Here is a 21,067-nt window from a genome sequence, read left to right on the forward strand (position 1 = left end):
GCAGTTATACACAGATGCATATTAACACACACACATACACACACACACATCCTTACACACACACACATATACATGCATACACACATGCACACATGCACATACTGATGCTTTTTGTTGTTATGCAATAGAACAATAATCTGAAAAGTCTCACAGTAATAGTTTTCTGATTGTAACTTTTTTCCCCTACAACCTCAATTTTATCTACTCTTATACTCATTTGCTTGTTTGCCATGCAAAATACATTTGCTTCTGAATGACATTTCCATAACTCAACTATTTGAATTATTTGTATAATTATCCTCTGTGAGTTTCTCTATTGTGAGATTAATTTGCCTTATAGATGAGATTGCTTAAGTGAAGGTTCTTTGTAACATGGCTGGACACAGACAACTAGGCACAAAAGTGATTTATTGTTTGGAATATGTTCAAAACTAGATAGACCTTATTGTACAGTGAAATTCAGAGATGCACCTACCCACATGTGGTACAGACGTGGTCTATATAAGCGACTATTCTTGTAACGTGTTACTCCAGAACTTCACAGTTGTCTCCTTTGTATCACACTCTGTAGTCCCTTGTTTGAAATAACTAAAAGCAGTTGCAGTCTGAAAAATAAATAAAAAAAAATGAAAATTAATCAGTTGACAATGGCAACTTTAAACTGTAAAGGTGCTACATCTTTTGCTCTTTCATACCCGCTGCCATTAAATTTGAATTTTAAGTACTAAATCTACAGGCTTTTCCATTTCTTCTTATATTAATAGCTCTAACTCTAAACAATGAGTTGCAACATTCTCCATCTCCCCGTCTTTTTTTTTCTCTCTTCTTGCCACCAATGCAGTGTATACCTTTGGGCAAAAAATCTGCTCCCTCCTTGAACAGTACATTGTAGTGACAGATCCATGGGTCTGAAACAGAAATGTTCCTCTTCAGTAAGTTCTCAGCCCCTCACCGTAAGAAATATGCGGCACACTGAGTAACAGTTTAGTCCAGGAATTATTTCAGCATGGTTCTCACAGCAGCAATTTAAAGTTGGCTGTCAGGCTGGGAATATTGCTGTCAGTAAGGCAGTAGCAAAGTAACATTGTTAGCTTAATACAGTGAATGATATATTAGGTACCTGAGTGGTAAACATATGTAAAATGCATAGAACATTGCAGGACATTCACTCACAGTATGCAACAGCATATAATGTGCTCATAAAAGAGGATCAGCTATAAAAAGGCATGCCTCGCTGCAAGCTGTGTGGTCATATGGAGAGCAAAGCTAAATGTACTCTAGGAAGAGTCATTACTATATTTCAAGTACATGCAGCATAACAGGCTATGTGCACCAATGATTGCAATAGAACACAAGATACTGTGGGGGAACACACTTATAATGATGATGTATTGTAGGACAAAACTGTGCAACCAATTCAAAAACAGCACACAAGGTACTGTGGTGGGGATACAGTTATTATGTACAGCAGAGCAGAAATGAGCAATCTCATCACAAACAGCACACACGTTACAGTCATGGAGGTTACAGACATCATGTTGATGCTAAGCATGCAGCACTGCACATCCTCACAAACAGTATGCAAAGTGCTCTGGGAGAATGATTATAGTTATAACGGCGATGCAAAGTGAGGCAGCTTGTACAATGTCCCCATGAGTAGCACACAGTATATTGTGAAAAGGTGGGAATAATTTTAAAATAAGAATGCAGAGCAGTGCAATGCCACATACCCTGTTCATGAACAGCATCTAACATGATGTTGAGGGACATTACAGTTATAATGGGAGAGAGAATAAGACAGCATAGGACATACTCTATAAGAACAGCACACAAGGCATCATATGAATATGAGAGGGCATAGAAGGGTAGTATTGCACATTTATGTAACATGAAAGGTATTTGGGAATATGCTTACTATTCTATGCAGAGTAAGATCATACAAAGTGTGGACTTTTGCTGATAACTATAATATGCAGGAATATGCAACAGTTTAGTAATTTGCTCTAATATATTGTGCTCATTAACCACTCCAGCATTGGTGATTTTGTCTCATTTCTGCTTCATCATGTTTGACTGCTGTCATAGTTCTGCGAGGTTATGGACACACACTAACCACTGGCCTGAGGTGCTCTTGATGCCACTGATGCACAAGGTAGCACATATGGACACACACTGACCACTGGCCTGAGGCAATCTTGGTGCCACTGATGCACAAGGTAGCACCTCAGCATCTTGTCTGATGCAAAATCAGCAACTACCTTATACAGTGAAGAAGAGATTAAAAAAATCTGATTTGTATGCTATTGTGTGTGTCTGTGTGTGTGTGTGTGTGTGTGTGTGTGTGTGTGTGTGTGTGTGTGTGTGTGTGTGTGTGTGTGTGTGTGTGTGTGTGTGTGTGTGTGTGTGTGTGTGTGTGTGTGTGTGTGTCATAAGTGTTTAAGGTACTATTTTAATAGAATATCAGCAACTGTTTATATGTGTGGGTATGGGCAAGTGACGGGATTACAAGCTATCAAAGTGGCATAGCTACTGCACCTAATTTGCAACATCATAAAATAGTCTGCATTATAAACCATGTTGTAAAGTAATCAGTTTCTGAAAGTGTTAATACTGTACTTCATGCTGTATACCTTATCTGTATATGCATTGCATGTCAGACATCCGCCTGATATTCTGCAGCCCTACTGATCAGCTCTCTCTGAACTGAAAGGTGGCTTTTCTCTGACTTTCTGGGAGTAGTGCCCGTCTGCTATGTGGACCAACTGTATGGCTCTTGTTCAGCATCATGTCAATAAACTCACTGTTAATGTTATACTTTTAAAAAGCCCTCGTCTGCTTCCACTATGTACTCTTCCTTTTATATGTCCTTACTTGGTAGTGCAACATCATAATGGACAGCAGAAAAAATAAATACATTTGATTAATCAGCATGCATAAATGAAAGTCTGCTTTGCAAATAATGGGTCGGGTAAGTTTGCCAGACAACTGCATGACATGCAGCTTTTCACTTGTAAACTTGATTTATATAGTTAATATATTTCATCAGCATTATGTCAACACTGATCCCTAAAAGGACTTGAATCAGGTGAATGGAAATATGTGTGGTATGCCTTGAAGGAGCTTATTATAGCAGTGACATTCTTATAATATGTCCAATTGCTCTTTAAATGGCCAATAGTCTAGGCTGCCTAAATAATCGCCCTGAGCACAAAAAGTTGTATTGGATGGTAAGTATCTCTAATCTTCCTTACAGTGGCAGATGGATTATTAGTCATTGCATATAGGCAACCATGTTGATCTAACATAATGAACAGCACACAACTACATAGTTTGTCTTTCTGAACCACTTAATTCTAGGTACTGCTTGACTGTTTTTCTTGATGGGATACTTCCACCTTAAACCTGAAAGTTTATTTTATTTTATTTATTTATTTTACATTTGTTAACCGGGCTAGTCCAACTGGATACATGTCCATTTTCAGTGGAGGCCCGAGGAGAAAAGCTCCGCTAACTACTACTTAACAAGTTAAAAAATATACAGAATTATGCAATAAAAAAGTTTAAAGAAAGTTAAACAATTTGAAAAGGTCTTGTGGCTTACAGGATTAAAGAATTGTTAATGAGCTATTTTCCTTCATCCTGAGGTGCAAGGTTTGATTCCCGTTGCCTAACTGTGCGACTCTGAGTAAGTCAGTTTACCAGACATAGCTCCCAGTGTGAGTGTGGTAAAGGTCCATGGCGGTTAGTGCTCTACTCCGGAAAATGTATTTGCTAAAACCCTCCTTGCTAAAACAAATCACCATCCATTATCATTATGCAGTGGATGTCTGTGACTGTCAAATGTTAACAGAAATTGCAAAATTTGAGATGAAGTTGAATTTAACCCAGAACAATCTACTATTGAAAATCCCACAGAATTGTCTACACAGGTAACCCTTAAGCAGTTCAGCATTTTTTTTATTGAAGTCATATATGCGGTATGATACCAAATTAATTAACATTTATAGACTATTGTAAAGTAAGAAATGATGCAGTGCAGCTTTTTTTTTTATTTGGTTTCCCTGTTGTGCACCACCTTCCTGCTAACAGTCTCTCAGTATCTTCTCTCATTACTCCAAGCCTAGTATTGTCACCCAAGGTTGGCACCACCTCAGCAATAGATGAGTTGGGAATGAGATGAGGAACCCACTGTAGTGCATTCTTTAAATTCATTTAATGCCATTTACAGTTCTCTCTCTTCAAAATTACCAGATGACACTGCACAATGTTCTAGGTAACTTTCATCCTTCTGAACAATACCACATGCTATTTTCAAGTAAATATCTGAATATGTAAAACACAAAGTAATATCATGCATTCTTTTAAAGTTCAGGCACATATCTATTTTCAAAGAGTTTAATACTGTACCTATCATATTAATGACTTTTTAACATCTGGATTAATGGTATATTATGGTTAGAGTGGTATGAGGCTCACATCAGCAAAGGCAAAATACAGCATAAGCTTCTGATGGAATTCCATTGTTAAGTACTACAAGAGTTCTACTATCTGAAAATATGTGCAATGTAGACTTCTTAACATATACATATAATCCATGAAACTATGCAGGGTATATAATGAGTTAGTAAGGAGTTCTTAAAAAAATGAAATACTGTAAGAGTTACCTAAATTATGCATACTACCTGAATCTAAAAATGTATTCTCCAGTTAATAGATTTAATGATCTAATTAAAAAAAAATCCATGTATCTGTTATTAGACTGATGCTTCAAACCATCATCTTTTATAATGTCAAGGACATAAGGTTGACATTCTGAAACGTTGAAAATAATACAAACATCAAAACATTTTTTCAGGGTGACAAGCTCCCCCACACCCCCTGCTAATTTATATATATATATATATATATATACCCACCAACTCCAAGCGAGGAAAGGGGCAAATACCCGAATCTCTACTGTACCTTGATCTCTGTAAAAACAGTCTTCTTGCTCTACTTTTCGTATGTTTCAAAATGTTGACTATATGGTCTCAACCTTATGAATGTTGAAAGTTGTTTTATGACATACACACAATTCCAGATACCAGTCTGGCAATATTCCTGATTGCTGCATATGTTAACTACATGGAATATGATTTTTAACATATGTGTAGATGCTGTACATGGATTTAGGGTTATATAATACAGTTACCTCTCAACTGTCCAGATTTTTGCAGCATGTCCAGATTTCTCCTTCATATTTTTGGACTGTCCCTAATAAACTTTGTGATTTTCTGGCAAATCACTGATGATTGAAGCCATTAAATAATGCTATACATTTTTGTTTCAGACTTCATATCCTTCAGAAAATGCATGCTAACACAAGTCCTGTTATTCTAGCAACCTTCTAAATTTGTCCCTATTTTTGGCCTTTATATCACCATGATTTTAGGCTTTGTCCAGATTTCTTGAACTAAGAGATTGAGAGGTATATTAATACAATGTATGAATATATAACTAACAAACTATCTAGAACATTGATAAAAAGTCAGTATATTGTACATTCCTAGCCAGTACCAATAATCAAACTGAGGTCTTGTCCCAACTTGAAAGATTCTTCTGTTGTGAATTTAAAAAACATCATAAATAAATAAATAAATACATAAATGCATAAACACAGAGTACCACAGCATGCTGGAGCTTCACAAATAGTATATCCACATGAATGTCATTAGACACAAGTGCTAGATTTTATATATAGAATGTACACATTGACCTGCTAATGTAAATAAGAAGTATTTATGAACATAAGGTAACATTTGTTGTATTAGCTACAGCAGTCTTGCTGTCTTTTAAACTGAGAATGTTGGTCGAAGATTAAAGCAAAATGTTGCTGTATTAGTTAGAACATGTCTGTTTAATGAAACAATTAATACTGCATTAAAAGAGTGCTGAGATAAGTCCATACAGAGTGTTGTTTCACCTTGTTAGAGAAGGACTTGATGCCCAGAGGAGCAGCTCTAGAAGACAGCAGTGAATGAAAACCTGAAAGAAGACATGAGAAGGAAGCTGAAGATTGTTCCTTTTATAGGAATCCAAAAGTGAGATCTACTGATAGGCTCAATGAATGAGAAAGACACTATATCCCAGTTATATGGGACTGTATTGTAAGTAATTGCTGTAAATATTTTGTTCAGTCCTAAAACTTTTGTTTTGGAAAGAACTTGCATCTTTATGATTTGCTATCTTGTTTCTCTAACACTGATATCACTGGCGCCTTTAGTACTCCACATTGATGGGCTACAGCGTGCATGGTTTTGGTATACTTTTCCATGCTAAATTCCAGAGAATGTAGATTTTGCTGCCTGCAAGAAGGCCACTTATTTAAGTACAATGTTCCCACCCCGAGAGCAGACTCAAAGCTTTTATTCACTGTGAGAGACAGTCCTGTGGAGTCTGCTGGGATTTTTGTTCTTGTCTGTCAATTGCAGTTTTGTATTTATATGGTCCATTTCTAGAATGAGAACTGTAGAACAGTTACTGCAGCAGAGGGGATGACATCACTGACCAAATCACTGTATCAATGACAGTTCAACCAATAAAAAAATAAATATGCAAACTCCTCTCCTTGGGTGTGGTGGGTCACTTTTAAATTTGACTTCAGAGAACATAAACAATGCAGCTCCACAACAGACACACTGATCATCTTACACAGCAGCTTATATGACAACATGAAGGAGTAAAAGGTGAGGAATAGCATAATGTAATGTATCTGTAGTTTCTAAAACTACATTTAAAATACATTTCTAATGATATTTTACAATCTATTTTAATTAAAGAGCTAAAGGCTCTTTCTTACATTAAAATCATTTTCATAATCATGGCATCTTTTGAATAAACTGCCACATAAAGATGATAGTGTTACTATGCAGCATTACGTCTGCATTTCTGTGCTCCTGCTCCTGTCCAAGCAAGGTTTCTAATGTCATTTCCTGAAGCTATTGCAGACTCTGCTTATTGTTGCTTTTTGGCTGGTAGTAGTGGAGTTCACGATGCAAGGAAAAAGCTCTTCAACATGACATGCTCGGTTTGTTTTTCTTCTCACACTCATTCATGTCAGCTTGATATATGGGGTCTATATCACATCATCGAAGTGTCAGACTTCGAATGTGATAACATCAATCCCAAAACCATGAAAGCTGAAAACTCTGGACTGAGAACAATGATTTTTTTCCCTGGGGAAAAAAATCGCTGTTCGAGTACAAAACGCGAAACACACGAACACTACAAACTATATCTAATGTGGGGAGCTTTCCCCCCCACACCCCCCTACTTAAATATACCAACTCCGAGATCACACCACAGTGGAGGAAATAGCTAAGCCATGGAAACGGCCCACCGGATTCTTTCCCTGGGAAAGAATTTGATGTTCCGCGGCTTTGATATTTTCAGTCTTCGGACTTTCAAGTTCAAGGTTTTGGTGTTCGAACTTATCAGCATTTGAACTTTTGATATTCACCCGATATATGCACTGCACACTTCTACCTTCCATTAAGAGCACTAAATGTGATGTAGATGCTGTTAAAAACAAATTTTCCTCTATTTTAACTTTAACTGAACGGCAATTTCATGATGTGCTTGTCCACTGAAGAAAGAAGCAGTGCATAATTGCTGAAACAGAAGTAAAGTGAGCATTTATGTTTCAGCTGTTTGCATACAATTACAAAACAACAAACCAGGGAAGAGACCCTAGAGACAAATGGTGTGGCGTTTGAGTGGTTTACCCATCTGAAGGGATGGGACTCAGCTGATTTTACTAGGATCCTTTCAGTCTAGCTGTCTAGACAACCACTGATAGCCTTCACTGACATAGAAGGGCCTGAATATCAGGACTATTAAAAGGTTAAAAAGAATTACTTGGCAGTCCTGGTGTTAGCCCAGAGACCAAACTCAAAAGTGTCATTGCTGGATTTTTTTCTAATAACAAAATGATAAGATCATAATTATTTAAATAAAAGTATAGCATTAAATTACGACTATATGCTAAGGGTTAATGTCCTAAAAATAAAATGGTAGAAATATTAGCCATTAAAAAAAATGGGATATCTACATCTACTGCTTAAATAACAGTGCATGTCAAAGTGACCTTGAGGAAGCTAAATGTTTGTTTTGTTAGAAGAAAATTATTATGCCATGAAACTATGCATACACCAGAGTAGTTCAAGCCTACAGTACAACCTGTGTCAAGCGCTTGTAATAAACAAAATGTAGCACCTGTAGACATACTCTATTTTAAATGTGGGAAGAGTGCCACACAGTTAAATTTTGCACTATTGCGTGGATCCCACTTGTACTTGTGAAAGTTCCCTATAGTGTCATGCTTATAGATTGCAAAAACAAAATCCATTAGAATATTTGATTTTGTATTCTGTTACTGTGCTCAGCAAAAATAGTTAAGTGCAAAGTAGTAATTTATGGAAGAGAGCTGTGATGGCTGCTTGATTTTGCAGCATGTGAATGCTGATAATGGAGTAGTTCATATGCCAAAAAACTTGTACAAGTAAGTTGAAGTATTATACCTTCATGGAAATGAGAAGTTGTGTCCCATTGCGCATAAAAATGTACAAAATGTGTAGAGAAAGGTAGTTCATTCTGTTGCTGTTGCACTCAAATTAAAAAATGCATTGACAATAGGGAGACAGAGATATATTTCTTTGCTTTAAAGATTTGTGGAAATGATAGGAGTAAGACAGTCTTTCTGATAAACTTTATTATCAGTATGGGGAAGGAAAGTAGGAAGTAAGTATGCCTGCAGATATACATCTGCTTAAGATGAAAAAAAGAGAGAGGAGCACCCACCAGACACACTTGTTAGAGGTTATAAAACTAATAAAGATTAGAGTATGATGTTAAAAGCGTCTAGATGTACAAATATTTGGTTAAGGCTACAGAGAGAATAGCTTACACCATATTAAATAAATATGTCATCATAAGCTATAACACAATAGCGCCTAATAATAACATCAGTAAAAAAATGGCCTTATACAATATAAAATACAGCCTGAAACGTTTGCAAACCAATGAGTAGAAGAGACTGGTAGAATTGAAAAGAAGGGATCATGCAGTGAGTGTAATTTGAGGAAACGAAGTTAGGATGTATGAAAGTACCTATCTTGACCAGAATTCTAGTCTTTCTATCAAGCTAATAAAAAAATCTAATGAGCAAATGAATGTCAAGGAGAAAAAAACTGCCAATAAGATTTCAGTAGTGTATTAAACAAGGATTGAACAGTGCCTAGACAGAGATCTTAACCAACTTCTGTCATAAGAATTCAGCAGTCCAACAGTCCCTGGGCCTCCCCAGTGGTGCTTGTGCCAAAAAGGATGGCAGCACCAGGTTCTGTGTGGACTACAGGAAATTAAATAGTCACACAGAGCAGGTGCTTACCCCATGGCTAGGACAGATGAAGCCCTAGACCAACTGGGTGGAGCTAAGTATCTTATCACCACTGATCTTGCCAAGGTTACTGGCAGGTACTCTTGACTCCCAGTACTGGAGAGAGGTCAGACTTTGTGACTCCCTTTGGCTTGTATGAGTTCACAAAGATGCCCTTTAGGATGAAAAATGCTCCAGCAACTTTCGAGAGGCTGGTAGATCATATCCTAGCAGGAGCAGGAGATTTTGCCTTTGCTTACCTAGATGATATTGCTATCTACAGCTATTCTTGACAAGACCACCATCAGCATGTCAAGGAGGTGCTAGTCAAACTACAGAGGGCAATGTTGACCATTAAGCCTAGAAAATGTCAGGTGGGTATTGCACAGGTCTCCTACCTGGGACATAGACTGGGGAGTGGTAAGATCAGGCCAGAACCTTCCAGAGTGGAAGACATTCAGGCATGTCCTGCACCTGTTAGCAAAAAGCAGGTGAGAGTGTTTTAGGGACACCAGGGTACTACAGAAAGTTTGTCCCCAGTTAAAGTACCATAGCTGCTCCCCTCACAGACCTGACAAGGAAAAACAGGCCAGATAAGGTAGTGTGGACCACAGCATGTGAACAGGCATTCCAGAAGCTTAAAGGAGCTTTGGGAGGACTCCTGTGTTAGCCAGTCCAGATTACAGCAAATAATTTGTTGTGTAGGTGGATGCTTTGAACCATGGGGTGGGGGCTGTACTTGCCAGATTTCTTCCGAGGGAGAAGGGCACCCAGTGTTGTAGGCTCCAACCCAGGGAGGAATGCTATGCAGCTGTAGCAAAGGAATGTCTAGCCATAGTGTGGGCACTGCAGAAACTTCAGCCTTATCTGTATGGAAGGAAATTCACTGGAGTTACAGATCACAATCCCCTAATCGAGCCAGCCAGCAAAATGCCAAGTCAATAAGGTGGAGCCTAGGGTTGCAAGCATATATGTCAGTGCAGCACCACAGTGGGATCAGCAATGCCAACGCAGATGGGCTCTCAAGACAGGGAATGGGGTAAGGTATTCCCAGATAAGCTCAATCCTCTCAAGCAATGTTTCTCAAGGGTCACTTGAAAAACTAGCTTGAGTTCTCGGGGGGGGGGGGTTAGAAATGTGATAAACTGAGAGGCTGCCAGCTCAGGTAGATAGAATTTTGTAAATAATTCCATGTCATTGTAAAGAGTAATATGATCCACATGCTTGTGTTACACGTGCAAGAAAACTGTGTTATGTGCTGAGCTTCAAGATTGTAACCACAGTGCACCCTGCTGGAAGAAAGCATAAATGTGTATAAACTCTATGCCTATGTAATGTATGTTTCATAGTAGAAATTGGGAAATACAGAGTTAACTTGCAAACTCTAAGAAAATAAGCTAAGTAAAGAATTTTACAACTGTGTGTTATCTCAAGCTAAGAGAGATGATGCCTAGGCTAGGAGTTTCTTTTTATTGTCTTAAGACAGAGATAATTACTAGGTTTAACATTTAAAGTGTATTTTATTGCTCTGTGACTTCTTGGCAGCTGCAGATCACAAAGAAATGTTAAATTTTAAGTTGTGTTAGCCTGGGAACGTAAGCAGAAGTGACAAGAATGATGTAATATGATATGATTCAGCAGTAACGTGTATTATCAATTTAAGGACTATCTCAGAGAAAAAGAGAGGGCATTTTGCATTTTGTTCTGAATTTGACAACAACTCACCAGCACTTTGCTTTGCTCTGTAAGTAAGACTTAGATCTTAGTATTTCTCTTAGAGATAGATAGGAATATAGCCAAATTAGTGTAGATGTTTTCTATATTTATGTGAGACTGTCCTAAAATGTTGTAAAGTATTTCCCGTGATTTCTGAACACTCTATTGTCACTGTGTTGAATTACCGAATATTGTCTTGTGCTTTTATTATTTATTATTAAATATATTTAAACATTTTAACTGTGGCTGTTTTGTGTAGAGATAATTTAAGATCTTAGACTACTTGCAGGTATTTGGTGATACTGTACAAGCCACTACTAAATAGCCTTCAAGTCTTAGTCACACTTACCAGTTGGATAATAATAACATTGCACAGTAGAATTGGGCACCCTTTGGTAAGGGCCTTTATAGTAGGTGATAGTATTGGTTGGTGGCAGTCAGTACTACCTTATAGTCTGGGCAGAAGGGAGCATAACTGGAGAACCTGTGCCAGTCTTCCCCACAAGTGTCTGTGTGTTTGTATACAAATCAAATCTCAAAGTGTGTGTCACCTACTTGGGCAGGGACACAAGCACTGGTTGGACACAGAGAGTGCTGGAAGTTTTGGCTTGACCACTTGACTGAGATCTGAACCCTATAGTTGTGCCAGTGGGAAGTCTTATTGGGGATCTGGTGAGAAAGGGAGAAACCAGCCCCAGACTGGCTGTGATCTGTGTGTGCTCTTAAGGGAAATTGTACTTTACTGTGTGCACTTGTTATCCTCCCAATGTGCACGTCCCTTACCGGTTTTAGTGATGAGGCTTGAGCTTCCTTGATTACTGGGCAAGTGCACGGGTGTCACAGCAATGTCCATTTGAAATATCAGTAAATTTAAATGAGGTAAACTGCAGAGTTAGATAGACCAGTCAGATAATCTCAGAACAGACAAACAATATAATGTTCTAAATGAAATACAAAATTACGCAGTTAGTTTAGCAGTAGACTAGCAACTCAGCTGAAGAAAGAAAACTGGCCTTTTTGCCTGCATTTCAATTAGTTTCTGCTAAGGAAATAGGAAGTGCTTCCAGATCTGTCTGGCAAAACAAACCAGATTTAATACAATGTACAAGCATTCCCTGAGAAAAGGTTAACTTTAAACTTTACAACCAGCCAGAGTCAGTAATTTTATACATCTGCTAAGTTTCTTTATGCACATAAAATAACATTCTCATTTAAAATAGTGCCAACACTTCTCTCGCTAACAGAACAGAAATGTTTCTTTGTTCTTAAAAAACACTTCCTGTTTACAACAGCAGTTCTGTTTGCACACTCTGCATGTGATATACTATAGTATTTACAACATTTTCATTCGGTTGTGTTTGTACTTGATTATGTCCATCACAGTACACTACACTTGCATCTCCCCAGCATTGAACCATCACTTTCATGCACACTGAATGATCTCATTGAACACCATATTCAAACCATTTCAGGAGATGTGTTTAAAGAAAGCCAGAATGGCTTAAGATAAGGAAAACAGATCAGTCAAATGAGTGAAACAGCCCAGTAGCATTAACCCCCAAAACTAATGGAGTTAAAATATAAAATATAGAATAGTGTGTCTGATCTCACCAAATGAAGTTTTCAAATGAATTTGAATCCTGTAAACACTACTTGTATTTTGTGTCCCCAAGTATAAACGAGTATAAACACACTAATTTTTATAAATAAGAATTGTTTCTTTAAGAAAAGAAAGATTTTGTTGCATACTCCAGATTTAGTTTTTTAATTATCCATTTGTTGCCCAGCTCCAGCCTTCTCCTGGGTCTTCTTCAAGAGTTTAAATATCACCCTAGGCAGGTGGCCACTTTCCAGGGTAGACCCAGGGTGATTTTTAAACTACTAGGTGTTATTTGTCCAGGGCATTTGGGAACTTCCTGATCTTTTTTTTGATAGCTGTCATAGGATCGTTAAAATCAAGTTGAGATACCACCAACTTATGTAAATGGGACCTCGATTTAATGTCTCATCCAAAGGACAGCACACTCAGAAGTGCAGTGCACTTCTAATGTTTTACTGCAGTACTAAAAGTCCAATCACCAGGAATGGGAATGGAACCCATTGCCTTTTGTTCTTTCAGCGTCAAAAGTGAGAAGGCTACCTGGTGAGCATCTGACACAAATAATTGCTGCTTTCATTTTAAATGTGAATTTTGCTTTAAGAGCATACATGAACTTTGCTGTATTAGATACAGAAGGTTTGCTTAAGGAAACAGTTGATGTTGTACAGAAGAAAGTTAAGGTTAGCCCCTGCAGGGTGTTGTTTACCCTTCTGGAGGAGGGATTCAATGTCTGCAGCAGTGGCTCTGGAAGAAGACCCAACAGAAAGTTGGAGTTTGCTCATTTTATAGGATGACTCCAGAGGGCAGAAAATCTAAGATGCTCAAAATGAGACAGACAGAAGTGTGTATGTGTGTGTTGGGGGTGAGGGTGGGTTACCTAATGAGAGATACTGTATCCCATCTGTATTTCCCACCCTATAAAAAGCATTTACTGTGAATTTATGGTCAACCATAAGACTTTCATTTTCAGAAACAAAGAAAAAAAAACAGTAGCGTTATTCTTTTCTACAATAAACTACATTTCTAAGACTAGTGTTTTTATTGCCTTTAAGATATGCACACATACACACATATATATATATATATATATATATATATATATATATTATATATAATATAATATATATATATATATATATATATATATATATATATATATATATATATATAATATATGGTTTACTATCAAAATCTCAAAATTCATGGTCACATAACCAAAAATAGGAATTAAGGAAAGTCATTAGCTCAGGAATATCAACTTTACTGAAACTACCTACACTTCCGGTTATGTTCTATGAACATTTTGCATGGGAGCAAGCCTCCCAGCATCTCCCATGTGCAGGCTGTACCCCCCATACCCCCTGCTAGTTTTATATACAAACTCCGAGATTGCACTACAGTGAAGGAAAGGGTTTATTTCCTGATCCTCACTATAGAGTGATCTAAATTCAAAATAATGAATCCACAAGAGCAAATGCATACTACGATTCATTTTTGTGGATTCAAACATTTAAAAATTGATGTTATGACACCTTGGAAGAGTGCCTTTCAACCTTCCAAGGTAATGTAACTTGTTTATGACATTTTGATGATAAGCCATATATGTATGTATGTATGTATATATATATATATATATATATATATATATATATATATATATATATACACATATATAAAGAGAGGCATGGGTTTACTTTCATATCGTCGATCCTACTATGGGCGAAACTGCTTCCATGAATACCAAAGTGCAAACTTCTCCAAAATCTAATTCCACATAACCAAACGGCAAAACCTAGCCCCCTTTTTGACCCATGGTAGCACTGGTGTGGAGGTGTGGTGCAGCTGGAAATGTCAAATTCCACATTATTTCAATATTTGGAACATTTTGCAGTTTCAGTTTCGTGGAAACGGTTCGCTTAAGTGGCCAGTCGATCATGTGTGATCGACGGTATGAAGGTAAACTGAGACATGAGTTGATTTCAATAGCACATTTTAGGAAGTTGGAGGAAACTGAACTGCTTAACAAAAAACAAAAAGATAAACACACACAAGGAGAGGACATACAGACACATAGTCTTTTACTGGAGATCAGACATGAACCCAGAACACCACGGATGTCAAGTAGAACCCACTGCATAACAACTGGTTGACCTTACCAAAGTCCTGTTCCTTGTTGAGAGAAGTGCATCAGCTTCAGACTTGTCAAGTTCACTTCCTTATCCTTATCATAGTTATCCACAGAAAGTCCACTGCTAGTAGAGATTTTTGTGGTCATACTGGCATTGATGCTTTTTGTATGTGATTTTCTCTTTCGTCCATGGTTGCGTGATGACAGAGTTAGCATCATTAAACAATAGCCATCTTTCTTAAGGTGATTCAACGAGCTGCAGTTTCTGTCACTTTGTTTCATCTATATAACATTGCAGTAAGTTTTAAATCTGGGAAATGTATGTGAAATTCTTAATAATATTTATTTTTCATTTATATATACTTTTCTGTCTTCTTACTAACCTGATCCTATTTTCAGTTTTATGTATTTACCTTATCATTTATCATCCTTCCTTCATATCATCCAGATATTCTACTTCCTTTCATTTGTTTGCCACTCCTACACCTCTTTGGTTTGTATTATACTGTCGTGGCTTATTTGTATTAATTTTGACTTCCTCTCATTTAATATTGTTTTCTACATTCAGTGCAACATATCTCACCATCCTTCTACTTAAAGTCTGAATGTATAAATGATTTGTGAATATTTCCTCATGTATATAGCTACTTTTAGCTGAAACCATGCCTGAAATGGGTCTGTTAGCCTATATTGCTAAGTAACAAGTAATAAATAAACATACAGGGTCAGTTAGCTTGTCTGTATAACTGCTTAAGAAATACTACATTATGTGCTTAATTAATTAATTAATTTAGATATATATGCATGTACTTATTTATTTAATTTAACATCATTTCAGTGTTAGAAAAAAAATGCAAATAAGCAGATGTATTACAGATGTCCAGATAGGACTTAGTTAGCCATAAAGTATGTCAGAATCGCCATGGTAGAATTTACCTTGTGAAAAATTATGCAGCTGTAAGCTGGCTCTATAAAGGCTACTTCCATTAACAAGCAGTCTCTTTTTTAAGGCAATCAGACTTCCCTCAAGCATGTGCTTTGTCTAGTCAAGTCAAAATGTTACTGTTTCAAAGAGAAGTGAAATAAATTTACTGAACTATGGCTTCACTCTCACCCCTTATGTAGTATAATTTCCAGACCAGCGTTCTTCATGTACTAGAAGCTGTTGCTACCTTAATTGATTTCAATACTACCAGTGTAGTGAGCTTTGCGTTTCAGGAAAAGATTGTCATACAAAGATGTTTTCAGGCTTAGGTATTTTTTACGTAGTTTATGGCGAACACTAAACAACCTAATAGAATCTAAAGGTGATCAATGTGTTCTCCTTTTTCATGTGACTGATAACCACTGCTTCTCATTGAGATACCTGCTATGACTTTTCAGGTATAACCTTTCTGGTCTGTTTTATTCCATACTGTAGATAATTCATGCTTACCGTATCCTTGGTTGCACTTGTTTTTCTTTTATTTTCTCACTTACTCATCCATCGGTGATTGCATCAGAAGTTGCTGACATTTTGTTTCCATTTTAAACCACAGAGTATCTGATAAATTGTGTTTTACTTCATACAGTTGTTTTAGAATGAACCTTCTTTAAAAAAGTTAAATTTGGATGATACTTTCTGGATTGTACATAACTGAATAAATAAGAAACTGCTAAGTGTTCACATTGTGTATGTCTGAAGAGTTACAGCGTTTGTTGTTTTGAACATCTTAGCTTTATATATATTTCTCTTTTTTTTCTATATGCCTACTTCTCCTGGAAAGTCAGGTTTCTTTGGATTCCCTTGTACTCCTTCACTCAGATTATGATTACTAGAGCATGGATGCCCACTGTAGTGGTTTTGCTTTACTGTATTACCTGTTATATAATTTATATAGCATAACATTTTCATTTCTTAGTCTTTCCTTGAAAATGCTGTATCTATGAGAAAAAGCAAATATTTTTTTTTTATTATTTACATAGTGATTGCATTCATTTTGTATTTTTTTTTTTATATTTTATAGCAGCCTTTTCCTTCTCTGAGATACGGCAATTAAGGAGTGAAAATAATAAAGTCCAGGGGAAGCAAAGCCTCTGATATACCCCATGCAAAATTATGTGCTTTTATTCTATGGGTGTTGTGATTGCATAAAACAATTATTTTTCAGGTGCTGATTGTATGGTCCTTTCTGCAGCTTGAAGGAACAGTTTCATGAAATGAGAATAAAGGAAATATGTTATTGGAAGACATTTAATTTTGCATTTTCTTCTGACCTGGCTCTTGATTCTATCACTTTGAATTCAGTCAATACTTTGTTCTAATTTCTTGCCTATCTATAAATCCTATACAGGCAACGGAGCAATGAGAGAATACATTTTTGGATATATTTATTTTTCTCTGTTTTTTAAAGATATAACCACATTATGATATACTGTTTTGTATTATGTGCAGTAAAGCAGCAACATAATTAATACCCTGTTAGTAGGTAGATAAAGCTGCCCCTGGAGTTTGAGTTTCTATATCCAGACATCATGCAGGGGTGAGTAGCAGTCTGATAATATACAGAACAATAGTTACTACAAACAGAACAAAGTTTCCAGCTTATTTGCTTAGTGGGAATGCTGTAAAATAAACACTGTTTTCAAGAATTCAGCAATTCTCTGCCAGGTTTTTGTTTCCTGTTTCACACACGCAGCTGTTGTTAACAGTACAGATCACTTTTCACACAGCCAGCAGAAGTAAAACAATAGTTTTCTTTGTCTGTGAATGAATTACAGTACATTTTCCGTTTACCTGTTTAATGGACAAGAAAAATAATAATCTAGCCAAGACAAATTTGCTAATTTTAATTGTGTTTTCATCTGCATGTCATATCACATGACATTGTGCTAGCTTCCTTCTCTTTGTCAGTCAACTGCAACACTAAAGTTTAATTTTTCTTTAATCAGGTTAGAAGGAGTCGTATTTATGCCAGTCACAGAGATACATAAGCAGTATTAGTAATGAGAGCTTTATCGATTCACTTGTACATATTAGCAAGAAAAATGTAATTGATATCGTTCATTTATACCTTACCAGTCTTTTCTGCAAAATTATTAAAAGTGCTGTTAGTTTGGTTCATCAGTTTGATTCTTGGTTGGGATGCTTTTTGTGTAGAACCTGCATGTTCTTCCTCCATTGTGTTTCCTTTTACTTCCCAATGATGTGTCATAGCTGAAATGGCAATCCTACTGAGTGTGACATGAGAGAGTGTGAGTGTGTGTGTGTGTGTGTGTGTGTGTGTGTGTGTGTGTGTGTGTGTGTGTGTGTGTGTGTGTGTGTGTGTTTGTGTGTGTGTGCAAGTAAGACTAAATTGGGAGACAGTCATTACACAGATTTTGTACCATGACTCTCCCAGCCACTGTCATTACCAAAGCCTAAATGGCCAAACATCACCCATTCCTTCTCTGTGCATATGCACATTGCTGGAGGCATATACACCCTAGAGTACCTGAACACTGGAACTGCAATCCTTAGATCAGAACCACTGACAGCATAAAAGTGAGATTAAAATATAGAAAGCAAGGTGCAACTGTGAATTTCATAATGTGCTTTGTTCAGTTTATTTTAAAGTATATGGACTTGTAGGAATAGGTACTACTCTTTTGAAAGACAACAGTATGCAGTTCACACCCAGATATTTTGCAGACATTTACTATATTGTGCCATCTGGTCTTTTCCAAATCACATATAGAATTAGCAGAACTGTAAGTTGTATACCTTTCTTCTGCTCTACAGTCTCCACTTAATACAGTGATTCTGAAATACTTATGCTCCAAACTGCAAACTGTTAATTGCTACTTGTTGCATCATTTAAAATGTGTAAATTCCCTTGTGCACTGTATGATCTGCTTATGAATTCCAGACACTTTTTTCAGCAGCTAAAATACTTTTATCTTATTCATTATTGCTGCTACTTTTGCATTGCTAGTCAAACCTGCTTCTTTCACAGATACAGGGCAGGATTCACGATGGCTTGCACGGAGTCTAAGAGTAGTCTAAGACTCCATGCAGCCATCATGTCCGATGAGCGATCCATGAACAGCCTGTAGGGGCGTGTAAGAGAGCTCCTAAAATGGCTCTTACACGGACAGGGCTTGGATATGCAAATTACCTCACTTGCAGCCGAAAGGCATGCAAGTGAGGTAATTTTGCGATCCAGGAAGCACAAACCTGTCCGTGTAAGAGCCGTGTTATCTGCAGAAATGTACGCAGCTGACAACTGAGTACCGTTCTGCAAATAGCACAATGGAGCCTTGTCAGCTGCAAATAAAGGTTGCATATGTTCCAGGAAGCATGCTAATGGTCAAATATGTGGCCACTGGCAATGTGCCCCCATGGAAAATTAATTTTTTTTTTTTCGGCGATCACCGATGTTTAAACGTAGCGCAGCGCCGCGCAAACAGGCTGCGCTGTAAAAAAACAGAAAAATAAAAATAATTTACAATGTAAGGGAATAGCAGCCTGAAAACAACATGGCCACCGACTAGGGGTTGCTAAGTGGGGAAGCTCAGTGTAAGACATGTAACTAAGCATTAGTAGGCAATCCTATGTAAATGAGTGTTAGGATAGTGAATCGCACTTTTACATAGCAAATGAGCACAATCCCTGGAGTGTAGGAGTAGGATAAGGGGGAGTAACAGAGTAAGAGATAGATGACATCACAGGGGGGTATGTATGAAAGAAATGCAGCTCAGTGGAGCAGAGTGGCATGTGAAAGCTGTAAGTCACACATCATGGAAAGTGGTGTGTCAAGAAGTAGACATGGGAAAACCAAGAAATGGAAGGTGTACACTGTGGATAAAACCAAAGTTTCTTGCTGGCTGTGCATGCGTGCGTGTGCATGCTCAGAGGCCCGAGTCAGATAGGGTGCACGCATGTAAGTGCGAGTGTGCGCGTTTAAGCTGGAGTAAGCATGTAGAAGCTTGTTTAAAGACCTGTTAGCACATTTGCGCTGGTGTACGCGTGTTTAAACCCAAATAAGCAAGTTTTAGTCCGTCTAAGCATGTGTGCGCGCGTGTTAGCTGCTGTGAGCGTGTTTGTGCTTGTTTGCGCGTCGCCCCCCCCTGAGGAAACAGAAAGGAAAAAGGAAGCAGAAGAAATTGTAGGAAGCTACCAGGGAATACTAGCAGAGGTAACAGGTGAAAACAATCAGAAGCAGGCAATTACACAGGCAGAACAGTAGCCCAGCCCAGCACTTAAAACTCTGCAAACAACAGTGCAGTATGTTTCTCTCAAGAGACACTGCAACACTGGAGTAAGCTACTACAAGTGAAAACTGAAAAAGCCTCACTCAGACAAAAAATGCTAGGGGCTGCCATAGCTGTTATAAGGTGACATATGCAACATGCTGAGGGTGGTGACAATGCAAATGCTGCCAGATGGAGAAGAGTGTACAGGCCCAGGGTCACCTACCAGGGGTTACATGAGCTGGAGATAGTGGAGCGCTATAGAGTGGACAGAGACCTCCTACAGCAAATTGTTGAGCTGTGCAGGCCATGCCTCACACACAGTACCAACAGAGGGGAACCCATCCCAGTGGAAACCAAGGTATGTGTTGGCCTAAGAATACTAGCAACAGGTACCTTCCAGAGACCAACTGGTGATATGATGGGGATATCACAGGCATCAGCATCCAGGGTACTGCACCAGTTCTTGGATGCCATGTCAGCACATGTCGGTGATCATGTATATTTCCCCAATTCCCGTGAGGTATTGGCCAGCAATATGCGTCTCTTCCAGCAAATAGCGGAATACCCTGAGGTAGTGGGTGCAATAGACTGCACGCACATACGTATCAAAGCACCTGCCGATGAGCAGGGTAGGGTCTACTTCAACCGCAAGGGCTTCCCCTCCATCAACTGCCAGGTTGTGTGTGATGCCCAGGGCATAATACTGAATGTGTATGCTGGCTGCCCTGGAAGCTACCATGATTCCCATATCTGGCATCTGACACAGCTGTACCAGACATTTGCCATTGGGGACATCCCACATGGTCACCTACTGGGGGATACTGGCTATGCACTGGAGCCGTGGCTGATGACACTCATCAGAAATGCACACACACCTGAACAGGAATGCCATAATGAGGCACATGCACAAACATGTAATGTAATAGAGCATGTGTTTGGGCTGCTCAAGTCATGGTTGCGGAGCCTGGACACATCTGGTGGAGCCTTGCAGTCC

General features: G+C 38.0%; 1 protein-coding gene across 10 annotated transcripts in view; it reads right to left on the reverse strand.

Annotated features, from left to right (window-relative positions):
- The window catches only part of LOC122805436 (dehydrogenase/reductase SDR family member 9-like), a 520,557-nt gene that overhangs the window by 313,263 nt on the left and 186,227 nt on the right, over positions 1–21,067 (reverse strand). For 9 of the 10 annotated variants that reach the window (XM_044075585.1, XM_044075583.1, XM_044075576.1 and 6 more), the window contains one exon: positions 476–605. The gene's annotated coding sequence lies outside the window, so the exon portion shown is untranslated. Of the gene's footprint in view, positions 1–475; positions 606–14,887; positions 14,911–21,067 lie in introns of those variants that run through there. The other variant, XM_044075584.1, reaches the window with a different exon arrangement.

This window comes from Protopterus annectens, chromosome 6.part1 (assembly GCF_019279795.1).
Source record: "Protopterus annectens isolate FY-2018-M chromosome 6.part1, PAN1.0, whole genome shotgun sequence".
Taxonomy (NCBI): domain Eukaryota; kingdom Metazoa; phylum Chordata; order Ceratodontiformes; family Protopteridae; genus Protopterus; species Protopterus annectens.